Source organism: Camponotus floridanus, unplaced genomic scaffold (genome assembly GCF_003227725.1).
Source record: "Camponotus floridanus strain SB8 unplaced genomic scaffold, Cflo_v7.5 scaffold415, whole genome shotgun sequence".
In the NCBI taxonomy this organism is placed as follows: domain Eukaryota; kingdom Metazoa; phylum Arthropoda; class Insecta; order Hymenoptera; family Formicidae; genus Camponotus; species Camponotus floridanus.
In genome coordinates this window covers 1-12,216 of record NW_020229565.1, presented here as the reverse complement: position 1 = coordinate 12,216, position 12,216 = coordinate 1, and positions in this window count along the sequence as shown.

The window sequence follows — 12,216 nt, the reverse complement described above, 5'->3', positions numbered from 1 at the left end:
GGGACCAGCCCTTATATTTTAAACATTGAAATACTTTGTTACTTTCGTCTACAGAGTATCGTGTTACTTTTGTCCCCAAACACATTTTTTAGAATAAAAGCATTATAACCTAAATACAGGGTTGGGAAGTAACGCGTTACTTGTAACGTCGTTACCGTTACAGTTACTTTTTTTAGTAACTATGCCGGTAACGGCGTTACAAATTCTTTTTGTAACGGAAAAAGTAACTTCGTTACATTTTTCAGTAACGAGTAACGAATTTAATAGTTACTTTTATATTTTTCAAATTTCTGTCTATCATTCGCGTTATATGTATCAAGTTTCGGTCTCGCGTTGAGATACACGGTCGGTCTCGCGTCATGTGTCGCAGGAGCCAATAGATTTTGTGGCTACTGGCACACTAGCAGCTAGCAGTTGATTTCGAGATCAGATGAGAACGAAAGCAGTAAACACAGTGCGAACGAAGTTTATAGTTTATCGATAATTAATTCGATATTGGACGACATTGTAAGTAGCTTGATTTATTCATATAAGCATGCTACAATATTGTTCAATTTATATAGATATAAAAGTTATGTTGAAATACTTCTTTCTCGTCGCGATTTATTACCTCTCATTATGTAGATTAGAATCGCATGCAGTACAAGCACGTGCTTACATTTGCCGGCATTATATAAATAAAAAGTGGAAAATAATGGACGAAGTGAATAGTGTGAATACATCTCAATCCTCAAAAGAGGAATGTAAAATGCCATGGCCGGCGTATTCCGGCGTTTTCGATTTTCGATCGAATCTCTCTAATGAAAAAAATTATGCTTTTGCTTGCAAATTTTGCACTGGAAAGATTATTCACGCAAATAAAAGCTCGACGGCAAATTTAAAGAAACACCTAAATGTAAGTATTACTTATTTAATAAAAAATTTTATGTAAAATATTTAAATTAAAAATTATTATACAATTTAAATTTCTAGACTTGCAAGGAATCCACACAATATCACGAAACATTGTACTTTAAATCAAACATGCAATTTAAAACAGTATGTATAGAAAAAAGTATGATACTTTGCATGAATTATCGTAGCATGATTTATCATTTAATGTTTAGTCAAACATTTGTTTTAATTACATTTGTGTTTTGATAAGATGTTTTTGATCATGTATTTTTTGATAAGATAATTTTTAATTATCTAATTACACAAAGACATCTCTTTCTTTCTTCTTTTAATATTTACAAATATGAATGCAACAACTTTTACAAGCTTCAATTCTATTTTTCAGAATTTTTATGATAATTAATTTTTTTCTCAAATATATTTCTTATTCTCTTCTGTTTTTGAAAGCTTTTTCTCATTTATTAAAATATATTACACGCATTTTTTAATAGAATTTATGCTATTATTACACTATTTTTCTATACTTAGAATAAAGTTTATTATATGTATATTTATATCAAGACTGATTTTTTATTATAATATAAATTAATAGGCAAAACATCCATACAAATTAAAACAGATAGAAAAGGCAAAAACAGAATTGGCAATAACTAATAAGAGACGTAATGAAGATAACTTAGAAAATCCGGTTAAAAAAAACAACAAACTTTAGAAAGATGGGGTTCTGGCAGTGTTGCAATTACTCAAAAAATGTTAGATGCTGCTGTATTACGTTTCATTATAGAAGATATCCAATCTCTATCAATTGTAGATAGCCCAGCATTTATCAATTTGATTAGAATTGGAGTGCCTTCATCTGTCCGAATATTATGTAGGAAAACTTTAAGAGCAAAATTTGGTCAAATATACCTTGAAATGAAAACTGCTCTTGAAAATAAATTAACTCAAATTGAAATAGTTTCTACTACAACGGATTTACGGAGCAAATCGAAAAGTTTCAACTTTTTAATAACATTTTGGTTTTTTTATATATTAAATATCCTTTCTTAATTTAATATTTAATTAATTTAATATTTAATTAATTTAATATTTTGTTAATTTAGAGATTTTTAAATTTTTTATTTTTTTAGAAGTTTTTTGGGAATGACAGTCCATTGGATTAATCCCGAAAATTTAAACAGAGAATCAGCTGCACTGGCTTGTTGCAGAATAAAAGGCAAACATACCTATGATATATTAGCTAAAGCAATTAATTCTATATTTTTACAATATCATATTCAAAATAAAGTATGCTACACAACAACCGACAACGGATCAAATTTCGTTAAAGCTTTTCGGTAATTTAAAGTTTTATATAAGTTTTGTATATGTCAAGATTTATTTTTCTATATTGAAAATTTTTTATATTAAAATGTTTTAATTTATAAACAAACTTTATAAATTGTTTAGAATTTTTGAAAAAAACGAAAATGAAGATGAGGATTTTGAGACCATAGAATTTCATAATCTAAATGATCTATTAATTACGGCCGATACAGAAGATGCAGATTTGATCATTCTTCCATCACATCATAGATGTGTTAGTCACACGTTAAATCTTATTGCGGTGAAAGATTCAGAAAAAGCGTTAGATAATGATATCTTGTACAAAAAAAAGTACAGAATAATATTTGCCAAATTTCAAAATTGTGGAGTAAGCAAAATCAATCAACACAAGTAGCAGACAAAATTAAAGAATATTGTGGTGTTTACTTAAAAACCCCGGTTATTACAAGGTAAAAAATTTCTTATGGTATTTTTATTTATATTTGTATAAATAATAAATTTTTTTCTATATAATAATAAAAAATTATTAATATATTACTAACTAGTATTTTTATAATCATATTTCAATAGGCGGAATTCTACTTTTGATTCAGTACTTCAGTTGGTAACGCTTTTAAAAAATGATACGGAAAAAATAAATAAATGTTTGGATTATTGTGATTTACAAAGATTAACTGATAATGAAATTAAATTTTTGGAAGAATATTGTCAGGTAAAATTTTGATTTATTTTATTTTTATAAAAAGCGTAGGAAAAAAATATTTAAGTGGAGGAAATAAAGTGGTTTACCTTGTATAATTTCTATTTATTATCTAATTTTATTATCTATTTTTTCTAATCATCTATAATTTTCTTGATTTTGATTAATGGAACCTTTGGCACGAGTATTAGACATACTGCAAAGTAATACAGGAATGTATATGGGATATTTATTACCAGTTCTAAGTACGTTGCAACAAAAATTGGAAATTCTCAGTAAATCCAATCTTAAAAATTGTTATTCATTGATTTTAGCTATTCAGCAAGGTTTAAATGAAAGGTGAGTCATTAATGTAATTAATACGTCATTAATTTAAATAATATGTTAATATTTAATATGTTTAAATAAAGATTTTATTAATAAAATATTTTTTTATTTTAAAATATTGGTTGAGAAGTATTTTAATAGAAAAAAATAATGTTATTTACATATTTAATTTTGTCATATATTTATATTTAATTTCAGATTCTGTACAACGTTTGAAAAAAAAGACTGGATAATTGCAAGTTGTCTACATCCCAAATTCAAATTAAATTGGTTAACCGCAGAGAAGAAAAAACTTGCCGAAAATTACTTGGAAAATTTATTAGGAATCCGATCAACCGAAAGTTCTCCAAAAACTGGAAAATCTGATGATCACGAAGATTTTTTCATCTTTGAGCAACAAAAAATGGCACAGAATGAATCAGAAGAAGAAGAGTTGCAAAGGTTTCTGAAATCTAAAAATTGTAACATAGAAATGTTGAATGATTATCCGAAAATTAAAAAACTTTTTATTAAATATAATACTGCGCTACCAAGTAGTGCATCAGTAGAACGCATGTTTAGCGTCGGCGGCTCCGTGTTGACACCACAACGTGGACATTTGTCTGATGATGTTATTGAGCAGCAAATTCTTTTAAAGATAAATAAAGAATTTCGATAAAATTTTGTAATTTTTTATTTTAAAAATCCTATAATTTTTAACAAACTTTTGCAGGTTAAAAGTTTCCAAAGCATTAAACACTACAAATTTACATTAAATACTAAAAATTTTTAAAGAAAATTTTTTTAAAGTAAGAAAAACAATATAATTTTAATTTTAATAATGATATTGTTATTGATATAAGGTGCAATAGTTTTGATAATATATAATAAAAATAATAATTTTGCTAATAAGATATTTTAAATAAAAAAACTTTTAAAAAGTTACAAACAAGCTTTTTCTTAAAAATTTTTAAATGCTGTAAATGTAAATTAAAAAGTTTTATTATTAATTTAAAATCTGATTTGTAAATTAATATAAGCTAGGATTTTAAAATTTTATAAAGTTAAAGATGTAAAGAAGAAGATTTTAACCATATCTATTTATAGAAAATTTATAGAAAAATAAATAAATAAGAAAAATTTTAATTTACATTTACAGCATTTAAAAAAAAAAATTGTTAATAATTTTTTAAAAATTCTTATTTAAAGTATCTTATTAAAATTATTTTTATTATATATTATCAAAATTATTACATTTTATGTTAATAACGATAGCAATTAAAATTATATCGTGTTTTTGTTATTTTATAAAAAATAATTTTTATAAATTTTTAGTGTTTATTATAAGTTTATAGTGTTTAATTTAATTTTGTAATATGTGCATAAAATTTGTATTATATACAAAAAAGTAACGAAAATTGTAACGATTCGTTACTTTTTAAATAATGGTAACGGTAACGAGTTACTTTTCAAAATTAGCAACGAGTAACGGTAACGAGTTACTTTTTAGAAAAAAGAACGGTAACGATAACGAGTTATTTTTATAAAGTAACTTTCCCAACCCTGCCTAAATATGATGCCAGACTTAAAATTAGCCAAATCAACTATAAAACTTATGAATACATTTTAGAAGGATACACCGGCAAATAATTACGTCAATATACGCTTTAATTAGGCATGGATACAAAAAAACTAAAACAAGAAATACTTAGGTGAATAATGTAAATACACTAATTTCACTCCTGCATGTGCAACCGGCGCGACCGTTCTACAACAATTAGCTGAAAAGAAATAGGATCGAAGCCTACGCGTTTGACTATATAGTACAAATTATTCAATATATTGTGTATGTCACGTCCGGCGATCCATAGATCCCTAGATCTAGGAGAAATTTTTTCCTTTTTTTTCACTATCCTCCATCCAATAAGCTACAAGCACAAACTAACATGAAACTAAGAGAGACACGCTTATACGTCACCTATAATAAAATACTAATCTGAGAGAGAGATATATATATATATCTATATATATATATATGTATATGAATCATCTATACGAGCGAGATAGACTTATGTGTAATACTTAGGAAAGACAAGGACCGATATAAGAAAGTCCTTTTAAATATAAGCTTCTTTTATATAAATATATTGTAAAACATGTCCAAAGATTAGAGAGAATCTATTTATGTAAAAATCATGATAAATGACCAATATTTTAAATAATCAAATAGTTATTGTAATTCTTTGAAAGGGTCATTTATCGTAATTTATGTAAGACACGACCTTGCAAGCAATGCATTCAGAGAACCAACTAATATGTATTCTTAGAAAAACTTTCTCTTAAGGACCACCCAAGAAGTTCGCAAAAATCCGTTTCATAGCTAAAGAATTTGTTCTTAAAACTCCCTCATAAATTACCCCTACTATTCAATTTTAAAAGAGTATAAAAACTCTTCCAACAACGGAACAAGAGCTCTGTTCAACCTCATTCTTGCTCAGTTTTAGATCAGTTAGTCAGTCAGTTCAGATTCACTCTGGACTTAAACCCACTCAGATTCTTATTCGTACTGTAAACTGTTAGAGCAATTCAAGTCAGAATAAAGTGTTTAAATTTTAAACAAAAGTATATTTCTTTAATCATCATCAATAAAGAAAACCCAATTCAAAGCAGTTAATTATCCTGGGGTTTTACCCCCTTAACCGCAAGAAAAAGAACCCACAACTAAGACGTTCTGTCGAATTCGGAAAACTGTTGGAAAAGCCTGCCTCACGGAACCAACAGATTGACGTTACCAGAACGTCACAACAAAAATTTGGTGGCAGCGGTGGGATTCTAATACGCTGATCCCTTCGAATAAATCGGACTGAGGCTTGGATCCTGTCTACATTTCAAGAGAAGAGGAATACCTTGTCCAGAAGGAATACGACAGCGGGGATAAGACTGCAGATAAGGAATCAAGTCTTCATGGATTTGCGTATTCTCATACTTTTCTTCACTGCGTGCTATATGTAAGTGCTACGAGTATCATATTTCGATTTCCTTCGTGCAGTATTTATTAAGAATATTCTATAAATATGTCTCATACTGGGGAAATAGATGCGTTGACTAGACAAATAGGAAACATGAGCGTAGTTAACGATACAAGCGCCAATCATAGACCTAGTAATACTATACCATATGTAAGTTTGCGCGACGCAGCCGAGACAATTCTCCCATTCGATGGAAAAAATATGCCAGTATCACAATTCGCTAACAGCTGCTTACATGCAAAGAATATGGTCTCCCCCGGAGCAGAATATGGTCTGGTACAAATGATTAAAAACAAATTAGTAGGACCTGCTTTAAGAGTGGCTTTAAGTGGAAAATATAACGATATAGAATCTTTGTTAGCTGTCATAAAAACCAGATTTGCACCTGTTTATTCTTCATCACAATTACATGGAGAACTTTCTAAAGTAACACAGCATCCAGATGAATCTGTGGTGGATTATGGTAGCCGTGTATCAATGCTATTGCAACAATTAAAATCTTGTTATCAAACCGAAAACCCGAACCAAGCGATCCAATTTACTAATTCTGCAGAAGCTAATGCCAAAAATTTCTTAACAGGATTAAAAACTGACATATATACTAGACTTTATCTACGTGATCCTGTCAGTCTAAATCATGCTATTGAAACTGCCATAAAGGCTGAAGCTGAATATAATGAACATGTACAAAGAATGAAAATTACTGAGGGACTTATGCAATCAATACGCTGCAATAATTGTCTAGGATATGGACATAATGCTTATTCATGTAGCACCATTAACCCATTGGCTCAAGTAACTCATGTCCAATGGCAACCTAAAGTTTGTAAAAATTCAGGACATACACGTGCAGAATGCAGAACCCCTCAATCAAGAGGCTTAAATTATCGAAACACTCCGATAAACAATATGAATCGAAATATGAATTATAATCAAGTAAATCGACAAAATCATACAACTTCCAGAAATTTTAATTTGGTATGCCGTTATTGTAAAATACCAGGACATAGCATTGAACAGTGCAGAAAAAGACAATATAATAACGATCCACGAAATCAACTAACTCGATCCAACAATCAAGAAATTCGAATTAGAGAAGGTCAGGGAAACAGGGAACGGGTGCAGCGAAATGGCGCAACGCTGAACGAACGCCCGCGAGTGCACCTAGTGACTCCCGAACAAACTCACGAAGAAGCGCAAGAATAAACCTCGCATGTAACAAAATCGGTAAACCACCTTCCGTCATTTTACCCAGCAAAGATTTGATAGAGGAACGTGCTAATTTTATGATAGATACTGGTTCTGACATAAACCTGATAAAGAAGAATTCTCTTCATGAGAAGATGCTTATTGATAATAAAGTCGTATTTGAATTAAGCGGAATAACAAAAGGTCGAACTCGCACGTTAGGCGTAGTTAAAATACGCATTTTCGGCACCGACACTTTATTTCATGTAGTTCCAGACGACTTTCCGATTCAACAGAACGGAATCCTGGGCACAGAATTCTTCAAAAATTAACGAGCAACTATCGACTACCCGAGGGCCAGTCTAGTTGTAAATGGAATTCCATACTATTTTCATAGTGATGAAACTGTCATGATCCCAGCACGAACACGGAAACAAATCTTCATACGAGTAGCTAATCCTGAAATAAAAAACGGATATGTTCCGAAATTAGATGCAGGGCCGCAGGTGTACTTAGGTAACGCCGTCGTATCTAATCATCACGGAATTGCATATCTATATGTTATAAATTCATCAGACGAGAATATAAAGTTAACAATTCCTACAGTAAAATTATATCCGTTTGAAGAAACAAAGAATAACAAAGAAATAGAAGAAATCAATGAATCCGAGTCAAGAGATCTAGAATCCCGAGTCTATAAAATATTGTAATTACTACGTCTCGATCATTTAAACGAAGAAGAAAGAGTAAACGTCATTAATTTGGTAACGAAAAATAAGGAAAGATTCCATTTACCAGGAGAAGCTTTAGGAGCAACTAACGTGTTAAAACATCGTATATTTACTAGCGATGACCGTCCAATTAATGTCAAACAGTATCGATATCCTCAAGTACATAAGGAAGAGATACAACGACAGATTGGAGAAATGTTAGAAAAAGGTGTAATAGAACCATCAAGTTCACCTTATAATTCTCCTTTATGGATTGTTCCAAAGAAAGATGATTCGTTAGGCAATAAAAAATGGCGTTTAGTTATAGATTTTCGTGCCTTAAATGAAAAAACGGTGGGCGACGCATATCCATTACCAAATATTGTAGATATACTCGATCAATTGGGAAGTGCAAAATATTTTTCAATATTCGACTTAGCATCTGGATTCCATCAAATTTTAATGTATAAAGATGACAAACATAAAACAGCTTTTTCGACGCCTTACGGACATTTTGAATATAATCGCATGCCATTCGGACTAAAGAATGCTCCTGCCACGTTCCAAAGATTAATGGATCAAGTATTAACGGGATTGCAGGGAATCGAATTATTTGTTTATTTAGACGACATTGTTATATACGCACGATCACTTGAAGAACATGAAATAAAATTTCAACGATTAATGAAACGTCTATCAGAAGCAAATTTATTTCTACAACCAGATAAATGTGAATTTTTGAAAAGAGAAGTAGCATATCTCGGGCATATAATAACCGAAAATGGAGTACGACCAGATAAAAAGAAAATAATGGCTGTAAAAAATTTTCCAACGCCAAAAACCAGAAAAAATATTAAACAATTTCTTGGACTTGCTGGATACTATCGACGATTTATAGAAAACTTTTCTAAAATAGCCAAACCGTTATCAGATTTAACCAAACAGTCAAATACGTTTGAATGGAAGAAAGAACAACAAGAAGCTTTTGATAAACTACGAGAAGTTTTGTGTTCAGAACCCATATTACAATATCCAAATTTTAATAAGCCATTTATTATAACAACAGATGCGTCCGGATTTGCAATTGGAGCAATTTTAAGTCAGGGAAAAATGGGATCTGATCTCCCTATAGCCTACGCATCGCGAGTATTAAATAACGCCGAAACTAGATATTCACCTACTGAAAGAGAATTATTAGCTCTTGTGTATGCAGTCAAACATTTTCGTCCATACATTTACGGTCGTAAATTTACACTTGTTATGGATCATAAACCTTTAGAATGGTTAAACTCAGTATCAGATCTTACATCGCGATTAATGAGATGACGATTAAAACTCGCGGAATACGAGTATGAAATAAAATATAAACCTGGAAAGAAAAATAAAAATGCAGATGCTTTATCTCGAAATCCTATCGAGGATATAAAAAATATATATCCACTACATGCTAAACGCGCATTCTCCTCATCTAATGATACGTCAGCAGAAAAAGATTATAAAAAAATAAAAACGTCACATCCTATTTCTAAAAGACAGTTAACTACAGATAGCAACGGATCTGGTAACCTGGCACCACATAAAAAAATAAGGGCTGATGATTTACCAACGTACAACGATTCGAACAAGGAAGAACGTATCGAGTTACATGAAACATTGTCGGATAGTGATAGCAGTACTATATCTTATTATTATGACACCGATATTGATAGCGACGATAATTCCGAAGTAACTTCCAAAAAACAAAAGAGAAAACACGAAAGCAGCTCATCTGGTCAAGGGCGACGTGTAAAACGAAAAAATCGAAGGAAAATGTATAAAAACGTCAAAAAAGCAAATTCATCAACCGAAGAATACGTTAATCTCGATACCACACCTGGAACATCGCCTATAGAAATAACATCTCCTGTTGAATATCCACATAAGGAAATAGCAGATGAAGATTTCGAAAGCAAACAAAGTTATCGGCATATAGAATTACATGATACAGAACAAAAGCCGATGGAAATAGATTTATCCGACGACAGTTTTAAAGCTGAAACTAATATTAACATAGAAGCACAAATTCACGCACCTCATGGTTCTGCGAGAACACCACAAAATCTAGAAAACATGCAAACATCACAAAAAATCCCTGATAACGTAGATGCAATTCAAATCATTGAAAAGGATATTCCATTAAAGAAAGAAGAAATAGAAGCTATGAAAATAGATCAAGAAGATAAAATGGATTATGAAATAAATTATAGTCCTTTAAAATATCGTGAACAGAAAACACTTGAAAGTACCTCAATCGGAAGTAGCACCGAAACTGCTTCTTCACCCTTCCATGGAATAAATTCCAAATTAATAGAGATGACTAAGAGAAGAACAAAAATAAAAACTCCCCTTACTAATAGAAAACCAAGACCTAGAAAACAAACGAACATAAAACTTAAATCCTCTAAGACCACTAAACAAACCAAAAAATTAATGAAAAAAGGTAATTCATTTTCGCAAAAGCCAAGGATTAAAGAAGAAAGAAAAATTCCCACTAATATTTTATATACACGCGATCATATATGGATGAAGAAGGATCATATAATATATTTTATAGACACAAAAGGCAATCCAGTAGATGAAATTGGAAAAGAATTGATATGTAGAAAAATCTATCAAATACCTGAAAATTTTAAAGGTACTCTAGGACATGTAATTACCGCAGGTAAACCTAATAGAAGAACTTTCGGCATAATTATTAAAGAAGAATTAAAACAAGAAATATCTGAAGAAATCATAATGCGAGGATTCAAGGAATTAAAAATGAAATGAGACGATTCAATATACTACATGCTAACATATCCGAAAACAAAAGTAAAATAAATATATCCTGGTTTAAAATCCGCAACATGATACGTCTTGCATTTCTGGGAACTAATCTATAGATAACCATATGTCAAGGCCAAGTATGCATACCTAAACACGAAGATAGACTATGAATTATTCGCGAATATCATGAATCAAGTATAGGAGGACATAAAGGTATAACTAAAACCATGACACGCATACGTCATAAATATTATTGGGATAATATGAAAAAACAAATCGAAAATTTTATTCGTACATGCAGTAATTGCCAAAGAAAAAAATTAGTTCGAATAAAAACAAAGCAGCCTATGATTATCACCGATACACTACTTGATGCATTTGACAAAGTTTCTATGGATATTTTTGAACCATTACCTGTGACAGATTTTGGTAACAATATATACTGACAATACAAGATCAATTAACCAAATATTCAGTAGCAGTACCACTAATCCAAGCAAATTCTGAAGAAATCGCAAAGGCATTCACCCAACGATTCATATGTCAATTTGGAAGTCCTAAAGCAATTCTAACAGACCAAGGAACAAATTTCACTAGTAATGTAATGAAAAGATTTGCAAAATATTTTAAAATAAAACAATATCGTACAACGGCTTTCCATCCTCAATCTAATGGTTCTTTAGAAAGAAGTCATCACGTATTAACTGAATATTTAAAACATTATATTACAAACAAATGCGACTGGGACAATTGGCTCGAGCATGCCATGTTTTCATATAATACTAGCGTACACGAAGGAACAAAATTTACTCCTTTCGAACTAGTATATAGTAGAATAGCTCGTTTACCTTCGCAATTAGAATCAAATGATTCTTTAGAAACATACAACGACTATGTAACCGAACTCGTTGACAAATTAACAGAATTAAGAAACCTAGCCGTTTCAAATCTTACAAACGCAAAAGATCGATATAAATATTATTACGATAAGAAATTAAAAATACAAGATTATAAAATCGGCGACTTTGTATATTTACTAAAAATGACTAAGAAACATAAGTTTGACGATGAGTATACTGGACCATACGAAATCATAGAGTTATTAGACAACAACAATATAAAAATTTTAATTACGCAAAATAAGACGAAAATAACACACATAAATCGAACAAAAACCTGCTCAAATTACAGACCCGGGATGACCGAGAACGAATACACTATACGCCGTTAAGAGATAACCCTGGAATATTCTACGAAA